At 39.5% G+C, this 25,740-nt stretch overlaps 1 protein-coding gene and 1 pseudogene across 1 annotated transcript in view; both read left to right on the top strand.

The window, feature by feature from the left end:
* LRP1B (LDL receptor related protein 1B) overlaps window positions 1-25,740 on the top strand; it is a 2,136,850-nt gene that overhangs the window by 1,668,306 nt on the left and 442,804 nt on the right. The window lies entirely within an intron of this gene.
* Window positions 5,944-7,296, top strand: LOC133765886 (protein DBF4 homolog A-like; annotated as a pseudogene).

Raw genomic sequence — 25,740 nt, 5'->3', positions numbered from 1 at the left:
TTAAGTTTTGCCAATGTCTCTGCTGGAAATTTGTGTATTGTGAGTGTATGTGTATGTGTTAACATGTTTACTTCATTTATATGGGATCTTGGAAGAGGATTGTTACAAATACTGTATTTGATCTTTCATATTAACTGGAAATCTTTCCAGTATTTTCACTACATGTTTGTATACTGTAAGCAAGCAATACCAGCTTTATATTTGCAAATTTCTACCACGTGAGACATGCGCATATATGGTGAGTCAACTAAATTTTATGCAGAAGATATCTGTGCTATATAAAAACTCATCTTTTTAGCTAAAAATTGACTCACAAATCTCTTTTGAAATTTGCTATCCAATCCATGCTTGCAGTATTCTTATTGCAAAACTGACTAAAATTTGAATGCTAATGTTACAGCACAAATTTCTAAGTATTAACACAATGCTTAATTTTCTTATTGTAATGCCATAGTTGCTGTTCATTATCTGCTGTATGTAACTAGGATAACATTTCATGCAAAATCAAAGCTGTAACAGAGGATTCCATTAATAGCAATGGAAGTTTATTATTTTTCAGGGAACTAATGCCACCCAAAGTGTTTTCCTGTAAGTAAAGTTCTAGAATCAGTTACTTTTAATGGCATGCAAAATATATGATGCATATATGTATAAATGAATAAAATTAATGCATCTTTGTATGTAAGATATTTAATCAAACCTGGTATCAAAATGCATAATTGTTTTTGTGTTACATCTGGTATGTTCCTTTCATTCCATTTGCATAAACAAGTCATTATAAAACCTTCTAGGCAGGTGCCTATGGCTCAATAGGCTAATCCTCCACCTTGCGGCGCCGGCACACGGGGTTCTAGTCCCGGTCAGGGCACCGATCCTGTCCCGGTTGCCCCTCTTCCAGGCCAGCTCTCTGCTATGGCCCGGGAGTGCAGCGGAGGATGGCCCAAGTCCTTGGGCCCTGCACCCCATGGGAGACCAGGAGAAGCACCTGGCTCCTGCCTTCGGATCAGCATGGTGCACCGGCCGCGGCGGCCATTGGAGGGTGAACCAATGGCAAAGGAAGACCTTTTTCTCTGTCTCTCTCTCTCACTGTCCACTCTGCCTGTCAAAAAAAAAATCATAAAACCTTCTAATCACTAATTTTTCATATGTTATTTTTTCTTATATAGTTATTTCTATAACTGTATCAAAAATTCTGTCTTTGATAACTGTCTACATTGTGATGTTTTATTTCATATTTAGTAGCTCTCTGATTCCACCCTATCATCTATAATTTAACCTATTCTAATTTTATGAATTTATCTGAGAAACTCAATTGTTTCTTTCTTATAAGTAATTCAATTTTTGAAAATAATGACTGAATTCTTTACTGTATTGATGTAAAGTTTTATTTTTGCATTTACAATATTAGATATCCTACAAACTTTCCTTATCTCACATATCTCAATTTATATCTCAATTTGATGCTTCCTATAATCATTTCCTTTCCCAGTGACATTCTGGTACTCTTTGAGAATGGCATTTGAATTAAATGTTCTATGAGCATTAGATATAAAGCAGTATTCAGATCTGTTCTGTCCATATTTAGAAGCATATTGTTTTCTGTTTTCTTGAACTTTTAAGGTGAGATTCAATTTTCCTTTAGAAATAAAGGTTTATTTATTTGAAAAGCAGTGCTACAGAGCAAGAAAGAGAGATTTTCCATCCACTGTTTCACTCTCCAAATGACTACAACAGCTATGTCTGGGCCAGGGCAAAGCAGAAGCCAGTGACTGCATTGGAGTCTCCCATGTGGGTGGCAGGACCCCAAGCATCTGAGCCCTCATCTGATGCCTTCACAGGAATATTAGCAGGAAGCTGGATCCAAAGTGTTGTAGATAGAACTCAAATCAACATTTGGATATGGGATGCCAGATTGCAACCTGCTGCACCAAAATTCTGGCCCCATTTTTCTTTTTATTGAAAGTATAAGGGACATTAGTATGTTTGTGGGAAAATGGGATTTAAAACTGCAAGTTAAAGAGAAAAGCATTCTTTCTCAACCTAAGATCCATCAAGTTCAATATTATTTTCTAAGAAGTGGTACCTGCCATACAGTCTGTCTTTAGAGAACTGGTTTTCAGGAATTTCACCATCTGTGTGTAACCTGTGTCACATTATTAATTAAAGAAAGCTCTATGTCCTTTAATAAAATAAGTCAAGGTGAGCCAAATCAGGACTATTAGATGGATGCCTGCTGATTTCTGTCAAAACCCTTGCAAACTTGGCATTATTTGATGGGAGTAATGAGCAGGAACACTGCCTGGTGGTGGAGGACTCTTGGGTGGAGCTTTCCAGGCATTTTTCGGATACAGCTTTCTCATAATACTGCCTTAATAAAGCAGATGTTATCATTCTTTGGCTCTTTGACAAGTCAACAAGCAGAGTACTTGAAGCATCCCAAAATACTGTTGCCCCATCCTTTGCTCTTGATGAGCCAGCTTTTGCTTAGACTGGATGCCTTCCACCTCTTGATAATCATTGCTTTGATTGTTTTTATCTTCAGGATCATACTGCAAAAGCCATGTTTCAGTTTGTATTAGAATTCTTGGAAAAAAATGCTTCAGGATTTGATTCCATGTGTTTAAAATGTGTATTGAAAGCTCTGCTCTTCTCTGCAGGTTACCTGGGTGCAACAAGATTTTTGGCACTCATTGAACAGAAAGTCTACTTGGCTTTAAATTTTCAGTCAGAATTCTGTAAGCTGAATGGATTCATATGTCTGTGGTGTTGGCTATTGTTGCTCCTGTGGACAATCTGTCCCCTTCAATTAGGAGATGACCAAGATTAATATTTCCTCACAGATCGATGCAACTTGGTTGCTGCTGTAGGCTTCACCTTCAGAGTTGTCCCATCCCCTTTTAAATGCACAATGTAAAAAAGATTATCATGTATGACTTGAGGATAAAATAGTGATTACCAGAGGCCGAGGAGAGTATGAGGGAGGGAAGGATGGGGATATTATTTAATGGTATTAAATTATAGTTAGGTAGGAGCAAGAAGTTTTAGTGTTATATTGCATTGTTGAATGACTATAATGATAATGTTGGTTTTATTTTTCTTAAAAATGCTAGAAGATAGGATTTTGAAATTTTTCACTACAAAAGGAGATAATTACATTCATCTGATTCAGCTCATAATGCATACAGGTGTCAAATATCAAGTTACTCCATAAAAGTGTACAATTTTATTTGCCATTTAAAAATTTAAAAAATAAAGAAAACAAGTTATTCATCTTTAAACTGCCAGCTTCTTTGCTGCACTGTCCCCAAAGACTTCACAAAACATAAGTGATTTCACCATTCTCCCACTCAATTTCATCATAAAGTGGATGTTTGTTCTTATTTCAGGTTTAGCAGAATTTGTGTTTGTCTGATTGGGGATCTTTTCCATCTGTTATTTTAGGCTTCTCAATGTTTCGGGGTACATCCTGATCAGAAATCAGATAGCAAGTTAGTATGAGTTTATTTTGTTGAAAAGATTTGAAAATTTCTTCTAGTTTTCCCATAATATGCATTTTTCCATTAATGTTTTGAAAAACCTTTTGTACCAAATATTAGAACTCTCTTATTATTTATTATTTTCCAGTGACTTGTCTACATTAGAAGGCAAACCCATTATTTGATAATCAGAATATCTTATTCTCTTTGGTTTCACTCAAATGTCTTTTTCCAACTGCCAACTGAAAGGCAAAGTGTTTTACATGTCTCTCAACCTGATTCTTCATGTTATGGCTCCTTCATCTTCTGCAGCTCTTTTAGAGCATGTGATGTTTTCTTTGAATCAGACTTTGTGCTGTGATGACATGTTGGTCTTTAGAACCTACAGAAGTCTACATTGTTGTGTTATGTTTGTTTCCTACACCACATTTGCTATTTGGGAAACTAGATCTCCATAGGTGAAATGAATTTCTCCCAGTTGTTATCTCCTAAACTTACAGTTAAATTGTTCAAGTGTTTTGAAGTATGTTTAAAAAAATATTAAAGGCAATTCTGAGGGAAAGAAGGTTGAGGTACTATTTAAGTTACACTTATACAGTCATACATGACTTCCCAGATTGCTTTCAATGTGGATATTTTATTTATGATTTAAAGATTATACAATGGGGTAAGAAAACAATACATACTATCTTTTACATTAGCAAATTTATTCAATATGCCCAGGCTAAACATTTCCATAGCTTGAGTTTCTCAGTGCAGGTCTATTGGTCTTGTAATTATAAGAAATATCTCTTTGGCCAGCATGCGGCTCAATAGGCTAATCTTCCGCCTTGTGGCACCGGCACACTGGGTTCTAGTCCTGGTCGGGGCGCCGGATTCTGTCCTGGTTGCCCCTCTTCCAGGCCAGCTCTCTGCTGTGGCCAGGGAGTGCAGTGGAGGATGGCCCAAGTGCTTGTGCCCTGCACCCCCTGGGAGACCAGGATAAGCACCTGGCTCCTGGCTTCAGGTCAGCACCATGTGCCGTCTGCATAGCGCCAGCCACGGCGGCCATTGGGAGGGTGAACCAATGGCAAAAAGAAGACCTTTCTCTCTGCCTCTCTCTCTCACTGTCCACTCTGCCTGTCTAAAAAAAAAAAAAAAAAAAAAAAAAGAAGGAAATATCCCCTTTATGCTGTGAACAACTTTTCTAAGACTACTAGAATTTAGTGGTGGCAAGAATTTTCACTTTGTATTTTCTAGAAGTTTTTTTATTCATATTAATTGAAAACACTGCATGAAGAATTTCATTAGCTATTATTCAAATGAAATTCCCCATTCTTTTATATACTTCATTCAAGTGGTACAATCTCTTTCTCTGAACCTGTAGTACTATTTTGCTTCATGGGATATACACATTTTAAAATGAAACACCATCATTTTTCTCAAAATTTTAGTACAACCACACCAGCATTCATAATGGTTTACCTAAACTCTGTTGAAGTCAACTGACTTGTCTTCATTTCTTTTCTTTTACACATTTATATTTTAAAAAAATTCAATGCAAATATAAAAATCCCACATATTTGTAGGGTACTATGTAATATTTATTATATTATTCTTTGTTTTTTTTTAATATAGCAAGTTTACCTTTTAATTATTCTGGATTTGGGGGACATACAGATATTAACTGAAGGAAAAAAAACCTTCAAATTATTTTCTAAGTTTCTAGATTTTTAGAACACTGTCTATAAAACTTGACATCAATTCAGAGATACACATGTTCATTTGTGACAGAAAATGCTACAACAATGATCTACAACTAAAACAAGCTTTGCATATATGCACTGTAGACTCTTTCATTGATCCTACCTAAGGAACTGGTAAGAATAATCAAGTTGTTGAAAAGCCAGTATTCCTGCTGGTAATGTGCAAGGGTTAACATAATACAAGTGTACTGAAAGAAACGGAAATGCTCTTTCCACATATAAGAAAGTATGGAACTAACTCTATATTGGGAGCCACATAGGATTTCAAAAATTTACAACTATTAGCTAAAGTTAATTTTTAGTGACAATGTATTCATGTGATATTCAATAGCACCAATTTTTTACCATGAAAAAATGCTGCTGTTATTGCCTTCTATCTTCTGTTATATGTGTATTTATTCCAAAATATTGTACAGGCAAGTGGTAGAGCAAAGCAATTCTGATACAGATTTCAAAACTATATCTGTGATTCAACACCATCCTTCCTCTCTCGACACTAAATTAGAAGAAGCATAATGAGTCATTACTCTCAAAGTTATTTGCAAAGGTAAATAATTAAGAATAGCAGAAGAGCTATAGTCTACATTGCAGCTGGTTAAGTTTTTCCTTCATGGCTTCTATTTACCCTACAGATAACCTGTCAGTTACAAAACACTAACCTGACCCAACTGAGTCACAATGACTTCCAAAATTCTAACAAAAATTAATACATCTTTTCCTTTCTCCATAAAATGTTTTTAATTTATCTTCAGCTGACCATTATGCCTTGTATAAACTATTCTATTCAGAAACCCTACAGTCCATTTGATATAGATAAATCATCTACCATCCAAAAACAAACTCAGATTAAGCTAAGAATCCAAACAGATGCTGATAAATATGGTGGAACACCAATTCAATTCCAGTTGGAAGAGAAGAAAAAAAAAAAGGATATTGTGAATGTTGTTTGAAGAAATATGAAGACCTTGAAACTCATCTCCTAAAAGAGCAACACAGAAGCTTTGCACAGAGTAATCACTATCAAGTTGTTGATGATATCATATCCAAGTTAGTTTTTGATTTTATGGAATATGAAAGGACATGCCTAAAAAGAGAGAATAAACTACAGTATTGGATCCTTTTCTCCTGTTTCTGCTAATATCCTGAAAAAGACTCAACTAAAGCAAAAACTACAATTGCAACATATTTCTCAGAAAGACTTGAGAGAGAGTAAGATACAGGTGATGGAGCAGAGTTTCCTGTATGAAGAAACTCAGGAACCTGAACAAAAGCTTGTGTTGATTTCAGAACCTATCCACAGCGCTTCAAATGAATTGAGAGAACTCAATGAAAAAATGAGTAATAGATGTCCTATGTTAAATACAGCTGAAAATGATACAAAACAAAATTTTACAGAGCTACCTCCACATAAAAATAAACAGGAATTCATTCTTGACATTTCTGATACTAAATTAAGTAAAAATGACTTAGAAGAGCTAGGAGTAGATCACTGTCCTTGTAGGCTACAGACTTCTGTACAAGTTTCTGTTTTCAATGCAAATAGTGCTGCTCAATCAAAACAAAACTCAGATACTGTGATTTTTCCAACTTAGAATCTGAAGGAAAAGGAACTTCATTCATTACTTGGTCACAATTCTGACCTGAGAACAATCAACAGTTCACAAGAGCACCTAACAGTTCAGGCAAAGACTCAATCCCCTCGTCCTGGTGAAGAACCCAATGAATGTGACATCAAAAATGTGGATAGTTTACCTTCTTGTAAAATACGTCGAAAAGTGAAAATGTTATTAGGACAAAATAAAAAAGAAAATCTGGAGCCAAATGCTGAATTGGATAAGAAGAGAACTGAATTTCTTATTACACAAGAAGAAAGCGGAATCTGTAGTTCACCAGTACAGTCTCTAGTGGACGTATTTCAGACTAGTGAGGAGAAGTCAGAATTTATGGGTTTCACAAGTTATACTGAAAACAGTGGTGTATGTGATGTTTTAGATATTTGGGAAGAGGAAAATTCAAATAATCTGTTGTCAATTTTTTTTTCTTCTCCCTCAAATTCTACGTTTACTGGCTTTTAGACTTTAAAGGATGTGTATTTTTCGAAAATCACATAGATTACATTCTTGAAATCTATTTTAGAAGTATATATAAAAATTCCTAGGAGTTTTTGGCTACATTTGTTTACAGAACCAGATGTAAATATTAATAAAGGTGATGTTCCCAATTTTCTACAGAATTTAATATATTAGGAAAATTATAAACTTTTCACTTTGTCATATTTTACTATGTTCATAATTATTTTGTGAGAATTATAATGAACAATATAGTTTGCTGTATGCCACTAAAATTTGAGTTTTTGAGAATATTAAAAATGTATCAACATAAATTTGGCTATTTTAAGTTACACTTATTGTCCATTAAAATATATTATTCTTTGTGTAATGTCCAAATCACAGTAAATGCATTTTTGCTTTCTAGTATTAAACATTTATTTATAATGAAACATCCAAAATCCTATTGTAACATTTTTTTTTCAAATAGACGAATATCCAGTAAATAGATATTGTCTGTCTTCACTCTACTGTGCAATAGAACTCCAGAATTCCTTATTCCTGGTAGTTGTCAATCAGTCTTTTCCAATTCCTCCCTGTCAACTTACCTCCCCAGGTTCAGTAACTGCCATTACATTTTTAACTTCTGTGAGATCATCTATTGCATTTGGCCTATTCATATTAGTGAGATAATGTGACATTTGCCTTTCTGTGCTTGACTTAATTCACTCAACATATAATCTCCCATTTCTTCTATATTGTTACAAATATTTCAGCTTTTTATGACTGAATGATACCTCATTTATACCATTTTGAATTGATTTTTATGAATAGTGAGAAACAGAGGCCTAGTTTTATTCTTCTTCATATGTATATCAAATTTCACAAGTACCATTTATCAAAAAATTCTCCCTTTTCAAATATACATTCTTATGTCTTTATAAAAAATCAGTTGACTGTCGATAGGTGGATTTATTGCTATGATTTCTATTCGGTTTCAGTAGTCTAGGAATCTGTTTTTATTTCAATACTATGCTTTTTAATTGATGTAGTTTGTAGTGTATTTTAAAGTCAGAAAAAATGATGCCTGTTGCTTTATTCTTTGTTGAAGATTATTTTGGCTATTTGAGGTATTTTTTGATTCCACATCAATTTTAGTAGTTTGTTTTTTCAAGTCCTGTGAAAAATGTCATCGGTACTTTGAAAGGAATGCATTGAATCTGCATTGTTATGTATAGTATGTACATTTTATCAACAAATAATATTTATAAATAAATATTTATAAATAGTTATTTATATTCTATATTTATTTTTATATTTGATATATTTATATATATATTTATTTGTAGTTATTATATTTATAAAATAATATTTATAATTTATAATATATTTATAATATAATTTATAATATATTTATAATTTATAATATACATATTTATTTATTCATTTATAGTATGTATTATTTCTTCTAACCCATGAGCATTGTATGTCTTTCCATTTTTTGTATCCATTTTATTTCAGCAATGATTAACTGGTTTGTTATAGAGATATTTTACTTTTTTGGTTTCATTTATTCCCATGTATTTTATTTTGTTCTGTAGTTACTGAAAGTGTGATTGCTTTCTTGATTTATATTTCACAAGGTTCCCTCTTTATATACAGTGACACTGCTGATTTTTCTACATTGACTTCTATCCCACAAACTTGCAGAATTTATTGGTCTAACTGTTTGGTGGAATATTTGGGGTTTTCAAAATAAAACATCATATATTCTGCAGTGATTTCTTCCTTTCCAAATTGTATGCTCTTTGTTTCTTTCTCTTGCTTAATTGCTCTGTTAGCACCTCCAGAATTATGCTAAATGAAATTGGTGAAAGTGGGCATCTTTGCCTTGCTGTGGATCTTAGATGGGAAGCCTTCATTCTTTCTTCACTTAATATGACATTAGCTGATGGCTTTTTATATATAACCTGTATTAACTTGAGGCATGTTCTTTCTATACCTAATTTGGTCAGATTTTTTTTTTTTAAGTCATGAAGGAATGTTGAATTCCATCAAACTCTTTTCTGCATCTATTGAGATAATCTTATGGCTTTTCTCCTTCATTCTGTTGATAACCTAATAATTGGTTTGTATATGCTTAACCATACTACATGTTTGGTATAAATCATGTCGATAATGGTGAATGATTTTTTTAAGTACTGTTGGATTCTATTTGCTGGTGTTTTGTTGACACTTTTTCCATCTGTGTTCATCAAGGATATTAAGATGTAGCATTTTTTGCTGTGTACTTTTCTGGTTTTGGTATCAAGGTAATGCTGACCTCATGGAACAAATTATAAAGAATTCTTTCCTCTAATATTTTTTGAAATAATTTAAGACAATTGTGTTGTGACACAACAGGCTAAGGCACTACTTACAGTGCCAACATCCTGCACTACAGTGTCATTTCAAGTCCTGGCTGCTTCACTTCCAATCCAGTCTTTTTTCTTATGTGCCTGAGAAGGCAGCAGAGGGTGGCCCTGGGAAGCAGCAAAGGGTGGTCCAAGTAATTGGGCTGCTATCAATCATTTGTGAAACAAGTACGGAATTCATGGCTCCTGGTTTCAGCCTGGACTGAACTGGGCTGTTACAGCCATTTTGAGATTGAGCCAGAGCATAGAAGATTCCCATTCATATTCTCTCTTTGTCTCTCCCTCCCTCCCTCCCTCTCTTCATCTCCCTCTGTTTTTCAAATAAATAAATAAAGATATTTTATCTCGGTTGGTGTAGCTACAAATTTTCTGAATTTCTTTAAACTGCTATTTTGAAATCATCATCTAAACATTTGGAAAGGTCAATCCTTAGATGGTTGGTTTCTGGCATCATACCTTGTTCTTTAGGTAAGGTCATTGTGGCTGGAAGTTCCTGATGCTTGTTGGTATATGACATCATATATATATTGAAGGATTAATTTTAGTAACTTGGCTTTGTTTATAACTGTTCTTATATAAATTCTAAGTAGTCTGCCCTGCTGCCTAGTTGTATTATGGTCTGTATCCTGCTTTGGTGGGCTCATTGCCCAGTACTGCATCTGTTAGCTACTGGTGCTGCTGGCTTGGTTATACAACTGCTCAACAAAGACATAGAATACCCGTGGGCATAGAAGCAGATCTAGGGACTGCAAGAAACAGTCCTGGGAGATAGACCACTGGTATCTGTTCAGTACTGAGTTTAATCAGCCTGACACTGAGTTCTAAAATAGTCCTGTAGTTCCTGGCTATCTGCCCAAGTTTGTAGGATGTTTGCAAAAGCAGATCCTCATCTATACAAACTGTCCCCAGTTGGGTAACTTGTGAGTCTCACAACCACCAGACCCTGTGTTATCTTGGGCCTGGACACTAAGCCTGTGAGTGACTGGTGTAGCTACATTCCCAGACAAGTCTGGATCGCCAGGGCACAGGCCTCTGCCTGATATTGGGGCAGAGAGTCCACCCACAGGCATTGGCCTAGGAATGGAAATGATTAGGAGATGCTCAGCATTGGGCTTTTCCAACCCAGCATTTATTTCTAAGACATAGTTCCTTGGTATCTTGTTTTCAGCTAAGGTTGGAAAAGTAACCCCCTGGCAACCCAGCTTGGTTCTTGGCTTGTCACACCTGGATGCCATAGTACTTGCGTCCCACAAAGTCATGGGGTACCCTCCAGTGACACATGCCAAAATGAATCTGACCCACTGGAGTGCAATTGTTTGCCTGTTGCTCAGCCTCAACAGAGGCAGCCTTAGTTATCTTTGAGTGGTGGAGGTCTTCCGGCCTTATCAGGTACTGGGTCTAGGAGTGGTTAGATTGGCCTGGAGCTGTAATGAGCAGTCCTAAACTTTCTTTTCCAGCCTCTCTTACTTTTTGCTGGGATTTGGGAGCATTAGTTCTCTCAAAGAGTGAGGACCGAGGGGCAGGGGCCAGTGGACTCAGCCTGAGTGAATTTTATCTGAGTGGGTCTGGCCTTGGCATTCAGTTTGCTCTCTTTCTCACAAGAGGGGAGTATCTCTCCATGGTACATTCCTTCTATCTAGGTGAGGCAAACATAGACCTTCTTGTCTTGCAAAATAAAGTTGTTCTTATAGCAAGCTGAGATATTAGCAGCTGTTACCTGACTCTATAGCTCTTGTGAAGATGACTTAGTGTGTGCACAACTATTTTTGATATCTCTGTGGGAAGGTGGTCACCAGTGTTTCCTAGCCAGTGTCTTGGCTCTGCCTCTCTACGTCTCTTCTGAAATTTTTGATTAATCTAGTTTTACTTTTGAAAAAGTGGAAAATAGAAAGAAGTGTCCAGAAATTTAAAAAAAAAAAAGCTTTGTCATTAGATTTCTTTTAGAAACGTTTATATTTGTACCACAGAGAAGAACATCGCCTATGTAGTTTATTTTTAATATGTATTTCTTTATGAAAGCAGAAGTTGAATCTAAAGTTATATATTCTGTAAAAAAGAGAAACTATAAAGTACTTGTTTATATTCTACAGAATAAATTAAATGATGTGCTCCCAAGATTCTTTATATTTCTACCCCAAAAATATAGTTGAACACATTAGCACACATTTGCCTAGACTTCATTTCCAAACTTACAACTATACAGATATATTACCTACTTGTTTAGAAAGTAAAACAGCTTAACAAATAATAAAAATATGTAGCTTACTTTCTTTGTTGTTGAACCCTAAATTGTGTGGTTTAGTAGATTCAGAAGACACACTAGATATTTATTAAAACTTTAAAATAAAATAGTACATAAATATCTTTTAAATTATAGCTTCTCAAAATACATTTTTAATTTTTCTTTAATTTGTCATGGAAGCTAATGATTATGTCCTGAACCATTTTAATATTATAAAGATTTTTTTTTTGTCTAATTTTCACTTGTTACAACTAATATCTATCCCTGCTGCTCTATCTGTTAGGATAAGTATTCTGAGAAGGGGAAGTGTTTACATCCCATAGTAATCTTTCATTTGCTCAAAATCTGCAATTAAGTTGAAATTTACAGTAATTAATAGGCTCATTTTTTTCCAATCTTAAATCATTTAGGAAATTAGTACCAGAAAAAATAATAATAGAAAATTAATGAATGTCATTAAATGTTTTTGTTCAGAACTGCTTCTTTTAAATACAGATTTTTAAAACTTCAAACAATTAGAAATTTACTGTTTCATAAAATAGTTGGGTTTCTTAGCGATGTTTTATTTTTAAATATATATCTTTTGTTGTAATTTGACATTGATAAGTGAAATTATTTTGTACTACTTTGAAATATTACTCAGCATTTACCCTAAAAAATATTGTTGTCCTAATTAACGAAGATAAATTTTCAAAAATATTTACAATATTTAGAAGTTATATTTTAGGATTAAAAGTTAGTTAGCTTAAGAGTTAGAAAGACAGAGACAGAGAGAGAAAGAGAACTCTTATCTACAAGTTCTCTATTCAAATGCCCATGAGGCATGATTCAATGTAGATCTCCCACAAGAGTAGCAACCACAAGTTCCACAACCTCCTGCCTTCCAGGGTTTGCTTTTGTAGGAAGCTGGATTTGGGAGCAGAAAAGGGACTTGGCCCCAGGCACTCTGAGGTCAAATATCCCAAGCAGTGTGTCAACCACTGTGCCAAATGCCTACCCAAGGGATTTCTTTTTTAAAAGAAAGCATTTAAAGAAAGATTAAAACAAATTTATATAGTATTTTTTTTGGTGAAAGAAAATCAGGATTTATTCAAGTTGGAAACTGTAAGATTATCACAAAACATACCAAACACCAGAGTAAGGAAAAGGGTTTATTGGGGAAAACCCAGCAGGCCAGAGGGAAGGGGCGAGGAAAGAAAAAGAGAGAGAAGTCACTGTGCACTTGCTCCTCATGTGGGATCTCTGTCCTTAATGTGCTGTACATTTTGATTTAATGCTATAACTAATACTCAAACAGTATGTTTCACTTTGTGTTTCTATGTGGGTGCAAACTGTTGAAATCTTTACTTAATGTATACTAAATTGATCTTCTGTATATAAAGAGAATTGAAAATGAATCTTGATGTGAATGGAAGGCAAGAGGGAGTGGGAGAGGGGAGGGTTGCGGGTGGGAGGGAAGTTATGAGAGGGGGAAGCCATTGTAATCCATAAGCTGTACACTGGAAATTTATATTCATTAAATAAAAGTTAAATAAATAAATAAATAAATAAATAAAAGAAAAAGAAAAAGAGAGAGAAGGAGAGTATAACAGAGAGAAGGAAAGAGAGAGAGAGAAAGAGGGGAGAGGAGCTAGCGAGGAGAGAAGAGAGAAGGCTAGAGAGAGAAGGGGAGATGAGAGAGAGGGGGAGAGAGAAGCCAAGAGAGAGCAGAGAGCACAGAGAGAGCCACATGTTCAGGAACAGGTCCTTTTAAAAGACGACCAGAAGGACAGAAGGGCTGGAAGTAGTTGAGTTGTTTTTTTTTTTTTTTTTTTTAACATTTACTTTATTTATTTATTTGAAAGACAGAGTTACAGAGAGAGGTAGAGACAGATAGAGGTCTTCCATCTGCTGGTTCAGTCCCCAGATGGCTGCAATGGCCGCCAGAGCTGTGCTGATCTGAAGCCAGGAGCAGGAGCTTCTTCCAGGTCTCCCATGCAGGTGCAGGGTCCCAAGGACTCGGGCCATCTTCTACTGCTTTCCCAGGCCATAGCAGAGAGCTGGATTGGAAGAGGAGCAGCCGGGATTAGAACCGGTACCCATATGAGATGCCTGCACTTCAGGCTGGAGCTTTAACCCTCTGCGCAGCGCTGGCCCCCAGTAGTTGGGTTTTAAGCATAGTCTCTGAAGCTGTCAGTCAATACAAGGTTTGGACAGATCCATCAAAAGACTTGATTTATATTATAATTATTTTACCCTGGCTGGCTGGCTCCTGATAAAACAAAGCTATCAGAAGGATGGGTTATCTAATTTACTTTACAATGGACTGGGAGCTTAGAAGGATGGAATGTCCACTCCCTTGCTATTCTCATGGTAAATGTTAAGATTCCTAAGGAAGTAGGCAGGCACTTACTATTTTGCTAAAGGTAACCTTTTTTGAGGGGAAGAAAGCATTTTGCAACCCCAGTTTCCACTGGGACCACCTTGACTGCCTATTAACTGATCTGACTCCTTAAATCTCCCCCCTTCCGAGAAAAATGGACCCTAACTTCTGTTAGGGGAACTGGATGATGACTGCTCAGTCTGCTTCAAGCTGAAAAGAGATGTCATTGGGGAAATAGAAACAAGGTATTCTTCTGGAGGTCAATCTAAGGGTTCCTGGTGAAATCGGACAAGACCCCCTAAAATTTACCCTGAAATGTGGCCCCTTAAAGTTCCCTAGAAATGCTATCTGGGGTGCCACATGTGCTACCGGAATTTGGGGTGCCTTACGATTTCACCACAGGCTTATTACTAAATCCCCGATATTAATAAGCCCAAGAGGGTTCTTGCCTAATGTTTAGAGAAGAATTCTAAATACCAGCACAGATAAACGAGGCAGCATTGTATGTTTTAAGCTTTTATTTAGTGCAAGAGGTAACGAGGCAGCATGGTACATTTTAAGCTTTTATTTAGTGAGAAAGATGCATAGGAAAGTGAGAGCTTTATTTAGGAGAGAGAGGTAAATAGGGGTTCATACAAAGCACCAGGAACCAGCCACATGGATGAGCACTAGAGCACATGGCCCGGAGGCCATGTGCCCTGGAGGCGCGGGGGCTACAGCAAGCCCCCTCCTGGCAAGAGGCCAGGGAAGAAGAGCCGGCCGGGCCACACCATGTCCTGGCTTCTAACCCACTTCCAAAGGAGAGTGGTTAAATAACCTGATAGGCTGGTGGGCACCCAGGTGTGGCCAGGTAGGGGAATGAGGCCACTCAGGGGCATGGCAAAGGCATCAGGTAGGGGCATGAGGTCACACAGGGGCGTGGCAAAGGCATAGTCTTCCACTTCATAAATCCAATCAATTTTAACCTGTTTGCATGCCTACTTCACTGGTAGAATGTGGATTCCCTCAGAGGCACTGTCTGAAGCACCACTTAGAACATGATGGCTTCTAGTTGTTTAAGCCTGGATAACACAAAGTGTGCAAGAAGCTTAATATACATGGTCCTAGCAAGACTGCAAGAATGATGATATATATTGGTCCTTGGAAGGGCAATAAACAAGATAGCTACTTCTAGTTTTCAAAGAAATTTCTCTAATTTCCAAAGAAATTTTCTGTTGACATATATTTTATTTACTTATTGCTAAAAAGAAATCTATCAATCTCCCTTTGAACTAGGTTTCAGATATTAGTTAGATAGATTAAAACAGCATATTCCTGGCAATTGCTCACATCTGATTTGGTTTTTTAGCAATAAGTAATCAATGGCTGCACAGTTTTGCAAAATGCCTTCCTGAACCTAGCTCAGTTCATCATTGTGATATGTTAAGGCAGTAGAAGGGGCGTCAATTGTCTTTTCTAATATACAAGCCAATCCATTAATCTCCGTATGTGCCTGTACAGCTAGTCCAGGAGTCGGCATAATGGAAATGACTGCTATCAATGCCTCAGTTAAAGTGTACAGCATTAAGAAGTCATCACAGTCTGAGGGTAACAACTGTCTGGCACGTATAGTAAAAGAATTAGGGGAATGAAAGAAATTAGGCAGGTTTAAAATGGAGTTGCTTGTGAGCTAACTACATATTGTTCTGCTTTTGTATAAAATAGCTGGGCTTGCAAAATGCTTTTATGAGATAACTAAATTTTAGCTGAACTTGTAGCATGTGATAAATGTGTTAATGCTTTTATGAGATAATGGAGCATGTGATAATTATTTTAGGAGCTATGTTAAGTTTTTGGTCATGATGACCCCGTATTTGTGCTTGCTCAAGGTTTTTGTCCCTTACCCTGGAAAAACCCTTTACCTTGTGATTATGTGTCATGCTGTGGTTTATCTTGTGATCTTTTGTAATGCTGTGGAGATATGCTAATGTTGTGGTTTTAAGCCTTAAATACTCTGTGCGGTTGATGATCGGGGCCTCTCTTCTCGCACTGCACCAGAGGGTGCTGTTGTGCTTTGAGACGGCCCATCTGCGCAGATGTAATAAACTTCCTCATGCTTTTTGCAGCGATTGGAGTGGAATTCGTGCTTCTGGGGGTCTCTCTCTCTATAGGACACCAATTTTTAGGGTCCTACATTGGGGGCTCGTCCGGGATTCGAGACCCCAGACCCACGCTCCATCTCCTAATCGGAGGTAAGAACTTTCTGTTTATCTGTTCTTTGTTTGTGTAAGTTTTATTGTCTAGGCGCCGATACCTGTAACTTTGCATATATCGTGCCTGCAGGACCTGTATCGGTATTGAGCCGGCAGTGGGTAGGGGCAGACGTGCCCAGTGCCCCGGGCTCGAACCACTGGAGGACGCTCCGGTGGTGGAGGGGACGTGGAATCCCCCTCCTGGAGGGGACGTGGAATCCCCCTCCTTCTTTAAGAGAAGCTTAATTTTTGTTCCGTGGGAGGTGGCAGCTCCCCTCGGAAGTTTAGGAGGTCTTCTTCCCCGGGAGAAGGGCTGGTGGCAGCAGCCACTCCCGTCGGAAGTTTTGGTTTCAGTTAGTCTTGGTTTTGCGCGCAGTGTCTTTGTGAAGTCTTGTGATTGTTTTCTGTGTTTTAGATCATTGGAGAGAGGTCCGGGAGCGGGCCCAAAACTTGTGTACATTTAAAAAAAAAAAAAAAACAAGATAGATTAAAACAGCATATTCCTGGCAATTGCTCACATCTGATTTGGTTTTTTAGCAATAAGTAATCAATGGCTGCACAGTTTTGCAAAATGCCTTCCTGAACCTAGCTCAGTTCATCATTGTGATATGTTAAGGCAGTAGAAGGGGCGTCAATTGTCTTTTCTAATATACAAGCCAATTCATTAATCTCCGTATGTGCCTGTACAGCTAGTCCAGGAGTCGGCATAATGGAAATGACTGCTATCAATGCCTCAGTTAAAGTGTACAGCATTAAGAAGTCATCACAGTCTGAGGGTAACAACTGTCTGGCACGTATAGAACGTGTAGAGGCTGTCACAGGAGAGATGAGAAGAGGTACTACTTGAATCATGGAGCAAAGTCCAGAGTATGACTTAGGAATTGTGAAAAGAGAAACGTTACCACAAGGAAGACCCCAGCCCATTGGCATAGTCACATCATTCAAATAGTCTACATGAGTTACAAAAGAGCAGTTATTTATTTGAGTTAGAACACTGGAGACACAGACACAGTCATTAAAAAAATACAGTAAATAGTAATTACATGTAGTTTGATGGCAAGTCCTTAGCTATAGGCAAAGAAGATACATTTTGATTAGTAATCTTTGAAAATTATTTGGGGGATGTGCCTAGACCTAACAAATTCTGTTGTAATACATCCATAGATAAGGCTCCTTCACATCTATAAAAGGATGTTTTGTTTAACACGTTAGAAGTTAGATGAGCCCACAAGTTTCCAGTAGGTGTGAAAGAACCTGCTTTGGTAAGGACAGTTGCAGGTTTGCCTGCGAATCCTGGGGCATTTGGGATGATCTTCCTGTTAACATTAACACTCAGAGTTGAGCATGGGGTCCTTATCATGGCTGTGTCAGGGCTGGTTAGTAGGACGGTCCAGAAAAAGAGTGACTGTAGGAGGGCTTTCATGAATGGCATAGTGGAGATGGGTTGTGAAACATAAGTTGGTCACCAGGATAACTGGAAGACCAAGAATATAAAGAAGACCTAGAATCTCAGTTGCCTGTAGCTGAGTTGAATTGTAGTAACAAAGACGTTATCCATCTGAAGTTACAGTTTTCTTAAACAGCAGCCTGAATCCTTGAGAGGCTTCACACGAGTAATTTTCTTTGCCCGTGTTAGACCCAAAGTCGTCTTCTGCAGTTGAGTCTGTTGGGGCTTCAGAAGTCCAAACCTTTACTCTGGTGTGATGGACCCAGGCCTCATGGCCTGAGACCTTTACTGCAGAGGGAGTGGACTAAAGTACAGTGAAAGGGGCCCCCCAGACTCAGAGTGAGGGAGAGCGGCTGGGGAGGGCTTTTATTAATGTTAAATCTCTAGGATTGAATTCAGGAATTCCTATAGTCCTGGGCAGTTCTTCAGGTAATTGCTGAAGAGCTTGTGGGAATTTAGCCAACTCAGTTGCTGATTTAGTAAGATTAATGGTTTCTTGTTCTGTTGCTAGGTCATTAGTAAGAGAAGTCCTCCCATATGATTTCTCAAAAAGGCTTAAGACTAAATCTGAAGAAGTGTTTCTAATGTGCATTAATAGATTTACCCAAGGGAGATGAATCTCCTGAGATAACTTAGGTGTTGTTTTACAGTTCTTTAGAAAAATGCCTCCACCCAGCTGTTCAAGGTATCTACCAAGACTCGGAGGCCTTGGGCATTCCTGGCCTTGGGCATATGAGTGAAATCCAGTTGCCAATTCCCTCCTGGATAGCCTCCATTCCTCTGTATTCTGGGAAGCTGCGGTTTACAATTCCTAGAGTTGTTTCTGAGTCATAGTTCACAAGCTCCTACAACGTGCTTGACTGTCTTTTGGAAACCTTTCCCAGTAGATAGTTGTTAGACTATCTGTAAAGTTTCATCTCACCCTAGGTAGAAAACCTGAAGGGAGGTGAATTTTTCCCTCCTCAGATTGGAGCCACCCATTGGGCTGAAGGCTGTATCCTCTGGTAAGTGCCCACTGGTTCTCCTCAGGTATATATTGGGGTTCAATCTCTGGCAGCAGCCCCTCCCAGAATAGAAGAGCCTCTAAGGTTTCAAAGGGAGCAGTTTCTCTTGTGGCTGTTTGGGCAGATAAATCTGCTAGTCCATTTCCCTCCACTATCTCATCTGTCCCTTTCTGGTGTCCTTTACATCATATGACTGCCACTTCACGGGGAAGGAACACTGAGCACAATAAATGACCTATTTCCTGGTGGTACTTAATAGGAGTCCCATTGGCAGTGAGGAAATGCCTCTCTTTCCAAATAGCTGCATGAGCATGAGGACCAAGTAGCCATGCATACAATCAGCATATATATTATCCCTCTTATCTTTGCTCAGTTCCAGAGCCCTGGGTAAGGCCATCAGTTCAGCCAGCTGGGCACTTACAGTGGTGGGTAAAGAGGAGTTCTCAATAGTTTCCATCAGTGTAACAATCACATACCCAGCTCAGTGAATTCCATGCTCCATAAATAAATTCCCATCTGTGTTAGGACCCAGTCTGGATTCTCCAGGAGGTGTCTCCTTAAGATCTGCTCCAGCTGCATAAATCTGTAAGACTACCTGTTCACAGTCATGCTTGGGACCCTTCTCCCCCACTCCCATGACTTCTGGGAGGAAAGTAGCAGGATTAAGAGATGAGCATGTTTTGATCTGGATTGCAGGGCCCTCCAGTAGTAATGTCTGATATTTTAAAAGATGGGTATCTGTTAACCAAAGGCTTCCTTTTGAGGTCAGCAGTCCAGTCACATTGTGGGGCAAATACACTATTAAATCTCATGCCAACATAAGCTTGGTTGCTTCAGGTATCAGAAGGGCAGTTGCAGCTCTGCCCAGAGACAAGCTGGCCACCATTTGGCCACTAAATCAAGTTCCTTGCTAAGGTACCCTATAGGTTGTTAAGCTGGTCATCTAGTCTGAGTTTAGTAGTCCTAAAGCCAACCCTTTCCTTTCAGTTATATAGAAATTAAAAAATCTTACCCATGGGGAGGCTTAGGACAAGGGCCTTAAGAAGGACCTGTTTAAGCTGAGTGAAAAACTAGCTGGGCTTCAGGATTGCACAGCGAGATATGAGTGCCAGCTGCCTGAGGGTCCCTTATTAGTTGGTACAAGGGGTGAGCTATCGCCCCATACCCAGGGATCCAGAGCTGACATAACCCTGCCATACCCAGGAATCCCCTAAGCTGCTTGAGGGTCTTAGGGAGTGGGAAGCTGACTATAGGTTGAATCTATCCTTTCCCAGTGCTCCTTTCTCTTCAGATATAGTCAAGCCCAGGTATTTTACAGAGGATAGGAAAATCTGAGCTTTTGACTTTGAGACGTTGTAGCCTCTTTCATCTAGAAAGTTCAGAAGGGCCTTAGTGCCCTCTTGGGAATCCTCCTCAGTTTCAGTGCATAGGCATATAGGAGGATGTCATCTACATGTTGTAGAACAGTTAGTTGGGGGCAAGGTCTTTAGACAAAACACTGTTCAAAAAGATGTGGGCTGTCAAAGAACCCTTGGCATAACACAGTCCAGACCAGTTGTGAGGACTGGATCAAGGGGTATTCAAAGGCAAATGGAAATTGGGAATCAGGGTGAAGGAGGATGAAAAGAAGGCATCCTTTAAATCTGAAACAGTGAACCAGGCATTCCTATCTGGGATTTGTGATAGCGAGGTGTAGGGATTAGGAACCATAGAATGTATGGGCACCAGAGCCTCATTAACAAGGCAAAGATCCTGTACCACTCTCCATTCTCCATTTAGCTTCTGAGCCCCTAGAATTGGAGTGTTTCCGGGACTATTGCGTGGCTTTAAAAATCTCTGCATCTTGAGGCTGTCTCCTATAGCTCTTAGTCCTTTCAGAGTCTCAGGCTTTCATAGATATTGCCTCTGATGAGGAAAGCAGGATGGTTCTTTTAAGTTAAATTTGGACATGTTGACCAGTTATAGCACGACTATTCCTTGGATACTCTACACTTTGGGATTAATGTCTATTTCTGTTAAAAGAAGGCATAAAGTCCCCCATTGGTCCTATAAGAATAGTAGTTTTCATTTGAGCCAGGAGATCACTACATAGTAGAGGTGCTGAACTCTCTGGTATGATAAAAAAAGAGTGAGTAAATATTAGATCATTCCAGACACAGCTCAAATGTTGGATAAAATAACTAACTTGAATGACTCCTGAGATACCTTGATGGCCACTGAATGAGAAGAAAGGGGCCAAAGCTATAGCAAAGGACAGAGAAAGTTGCTCTGGTATCTATAGGAAATTTACAGGCTTTCCTTCTACTATGTGAACCACCTGGTGTTCTTGGGTGCTAATCTGTGTGCCACCAGAGCCTGTAAGGAGAACCGTGGGCCCCTTCAGTCCCACCTGGGAGATCCATTGGAAATGGCTGACTCCAGTTTTTGGCCTTCTGGGGCAGTCAAATCTCTAGTAATCCCTTCTGCAGATAGGGCATGGCCTTGGGGGTCCTTTCTGGCAGTTCTTGGCAAATCACTGCCTCTGCAGCAGGAGCACTTTAATGATCCCTGGTGGTGCCTCTGAGACTGAGATGTCACCAGGAGCACACCCTTTCTCTTATGCCCCTGCTCCTGCTCTTGGGTTCCCTCTTGATCCCTGTTATAAAAGACTATGGTGGCCACCTTTCAAAGGTTGTCTAGGATGCTCTCATGTCCCACTGCAAGTTTCTGGAGCTTTTCCCTAATATCTAGGGCACACTGGGTTAGAAATCTGTCTTTTAAAATCTCCTGCCCTTCTACAGAGTTGGAATCTAATGGAGTATATTTCTTTAAAGTCTCCCTCAAATGTTCCAAGAAGGCATAGGGATTCTCCTTTGGCCCCTGATCTATCAGGGATAGTTTAAAATAATTAGGGGGCTTGGACCTGTTTTTCTTTAAGCCTTCTATAGAAGAAGCAATAAAATGCTTCCCCCTCCCATCATCCAGAGGGTCATTAGGATACCAATTAGGATCATCTTGGGGAATTGCCTATTGACCAGAAATGCATTTCTTGATCATGGATTGTAATGTTGGCATTAGCTCCCTGGGCTAAACATACTTCATTCCCAAATTCCTCAGCTGCTTGGATGGCTGCAAATCTTTATGACTTTGTAAGTGTTTGGCCAAGGAGCATCATTACATCCTTCCAGGATAACAAGAACATCTGTATTAAGTTCTGGAAGGCCTTTATATAGTGGTCTGGGTCATCTGTGAAGATCCCTAGATTAAGCTCCATTAATCTGTTTAAGGTCCTGTAGAAAGAATGGAATTTTTATATGAATAGGCCCTCATCCTCCAGTCATTTAATGAAGGGGCAGTAGACTAGCATGAGGCTCTGGAAAAGACAGATGTTTGGAGTATGGAGGACAGGTAGAAGAGACAGATTACAAAAAGCTGTGGAGATCCTACTGGAAGTCACTCCAGCAAGCTTTTCAGTTTTAGAGTATCACTCAATGCAAAGAAAACCTGGACATAAAGAATCTCAGCCCACTTCCCTGCTTTATGACAAAAGTATTTTAGTTGGAGAATGGTATTAATGTTAATACTTCCCTCTGAGGCCCATCTTTCTCATTCCTCTAGCATGTATCCAGGCCAAGCAGTTGTGTAGGAAAAGATCAGGCAATTTTTCTTTAAGTTCTGGGGGTCAAAGGAATCCCAGTATTTGGGATATACCCCAAAGGAGTATCTGTGGGTGATAGTTTGTTCCCCATCTGGAATGAGCATATACAAACAGAAGCACCCCTCAGTTCTTATCTCTCCTGAGTCTGAGACATCTCTCAAAACTCTCTGAGTGCCTGTGTTATCCAGATGTGTACTGAAGCCCACTGGGAAAGGAGAGAGGTGAGGGTGGGATTAGAGCATATTATCTACTCTTGTTCAGCCTTCCACACCTATAACTTAGGGTATATATATACATATACATATGTGTGTGTGTGTGTGTGTACACATATGTCAGAATAGCCTGCCTCCATTGCTGGTGGTGTGCTAGAACTGGGTCTCTGCTAGATAAAATATCTCTTTGCTCCCATACATAAAGAAAAATGTTTTTTCTATGCCTCTTATCCTCGAGTCCTAATTCCAACAATGAGCCTTCATGGTGAGAGCTTTAACAAATGAAGGTGTTTCGAGCTAGAATTTGGAGAGAGGGTACCAGTCCTGGTTACCACTTAGGTTGGTGTCTAGGCAGGTGAAAGAATAAAGAAACATAGTGAACTTCCCTGAGGTAGGTACCACATAGGAAAGATCTGGCCATGGGGACACAAAAGAGTGGACTTGAGAAAGAAGGTGGGGATACCAGAGATATGCTGAGACTTGTCTGCAGTAGTTTGGGTCATGTAGGGAGCTGCACTTACTGGGAGTCTAGATCGAAAAGCTGCCTTTCTGTAAAAAGCATTATTCAACTTTAACCCAGAGCTAATGTACAAAATATTTAGGAAATATCTGCTAATGAGACCTGGAAATCGGGTCTGTAGGAATGGAGGAGACCTGGTGAGGTACAGAAAGTATTTTGGGAAGCAGAGAGAGATGGAGAGCTTGTCGGGATCTGGGGTAAAGGAAAACTCATTGAAGCATGGAGCCCGGAGGCCTTGGCCTCGCTCCAAGCTTCCCAGTCTCACTAACACATTAATATCTGAGGAGAGAAAAACAGAATATAGTTTTTGGTTGACACCCTAACAGCCCATCGGGGTCTGCTGTCTTGTCAGGGAGTCCTTGAAAAACACTGGCCTGAATCTTGGCCTGAATTTCAAGATTACTCTAAGCCGTTCTCCTATTCCAGTGTGTCAGGCTGATCCCCGGGAAAGGAAGCTGAGTCGGACCAGGCCAACATTCTCAGAGGTGAGATGAGAAGTCTGAAGAGCAGAGCCTCTAGCTGTACAGCTCCTGAGGACTCCAAAACACCACAGGAGTTGCTCCCTGCAGAAAAGTGCATTTCCTGGCCCAACACCATTTCAGCTGTTAGGGTCTGGTGCCCAGGTCAAGAGACCTTCCAGAAGCCATCGGTTGTCCCAAGGCCTTCTTCCAGTCCCACGTGAAGGTCCAATCCACACAAGAGGGAGAGGAGATGTTTCCTGGCCCAACACCATTTTGTCTGTCAGGGTCTGGTACCTTGCCATGACATTTTCTGGAAGCGCTGGGGCAGAGCTCCAGCCAGAATCCATTGGTTGTCTGCAGGCTTTCTCCCAGTCCTATGCAAAGGGCCCATCCACACCAGAGAAGAGAGGGGTTAGAATAGAGTCTCAGCTCCAGGGGATTGCTCTGGCCTTAATCAGCAAGCCTTGTCCCTGAGTCTTCTTCTTCTTCTTCTTTTTTTTTTTTTTTTTTTTTTGACAGACAGACAGTGAGAGAGAGAGACAGAGAGAAAGGTCTTCCTTTTTCCGTTGGTTCACCCACCAAGTGGCCGCTATGGCCAGCACGTGGCAGCCGGTGTGGTCTGCTGATCTGAAGCCAGGAGCCAGGTGCTTCCTCCTGGTCTCCCATACGGGTACAGGGCCCAAGGGCCTGGGCCATCTTCCACTGCACTCCCGCGCCACAGCAGAGAGCTGTACTGAAAGAGGGGCAACCGGGACAGAATCCAGCACCCCGACTGGGACTAGAACCCGGTGTGCTGGCGCCGCAGGCGAAGGATTAGCCTAATGAGCTGCATCGCCGGCCGTCCCTGAGTCTTAAGTCCAGCAGCTGCACTAATTGTTTTTAATTGGCTGACAGGGACCTGGTGTTTTTGACAAAATGAGAGTTGCTATGGAGAAGAGTGAAATTCTCCGAAAAAAAAAGAAAAAAAACAGGAGCTGTCCGCATGCTCACCAGTCTGGCTGGATGATCTGATGCTGGCTAGAGTCGAAGTTGAGTGGGATCCGCGTCATTTTGGAGTTGCTATCCTAGTCACGGCACCGAAATGTTGCAGGGGGAGCATCAGTGACAAAGAGACAAGCTCAGTTTCTTGTCTCACGTCAAAGAAGAATTTTCACTTGGTCAAGGCAGCAAAAGAAAAGCAGGATTTATTCAAGTCGGAAACCCATATGGAAGAGGCAAGGAGGAGGGTATAAAGGGAAGAAGACTCCTAGAGTATTGATGAAGACAGCCTTTTCATATGTAAATTAAAAACCTCCTCTATTTAAAAGCAAAGGAAAAGTGAGAAACTGTTTCACTTACTGTATATATCTTGCCATTCGTGTTGAAAATACCACAGTTTGGGGCTGGCATTGTGGCATGGTAGGCTAAGCCTCAGTCTGCCACACTGGCACCCCATACTGGTGCCACTTTTTGTCCCAGCTGCTCCTTGTCTCATCCAGCTCTTTGCTTATGATCTGGGAAAGCAGCAGAAGATGGCCCCCAAGTGTTTGCGCCCCTGCGCCCACATGGGAGACTTGGATGAGGCTCCTGGCTTCAGATGGGCCCAGGTCTGGCTGTTGCAGCCACTCGGGGGGTGAACCAGTGGATAGAAGACTTTTCTCTCTGTTTCTCCCTCCCTCTGTCTGTAACTCTACCTCTCAAATAAATAAAGTCTTAAAAAAAGTAAAATACTACAATATTTGTCTCCAAAACAAAATCTTGATTTGACCAACCCAATTTTCTGGAAAATAGCAAGAAAGTACCATTTCAATGTATATATTTTGAACTGCAGGTATAGACACATGAATGCATACATAATGTGTACATATATGTATACCTTATATGTCACATCTGAACAAACTAAACACTAGTATATGTATACATGTCTGTCACATCTGTATATATACATAACGTGTACATGTG

This window comes from Lepus europaeus, chromosome 1, assembly GCF_033115175.1.
Source record: "Lepus europaeus isolate LE1 chromosome 1, mLepTim1.pri, whole genome shotgun sequence".
Lineage (NCBI taxonomy): Eukaryota > Metazoa > Chordata > Mammalia > Lagomorpha > Leporidae > Lepus > Lepus europaeus.
The sequence above is the reverse complement of the archived record's forward strand: the minus strand, read 5'-3'. Positions and strand labels throughout refer to the sequence as shown.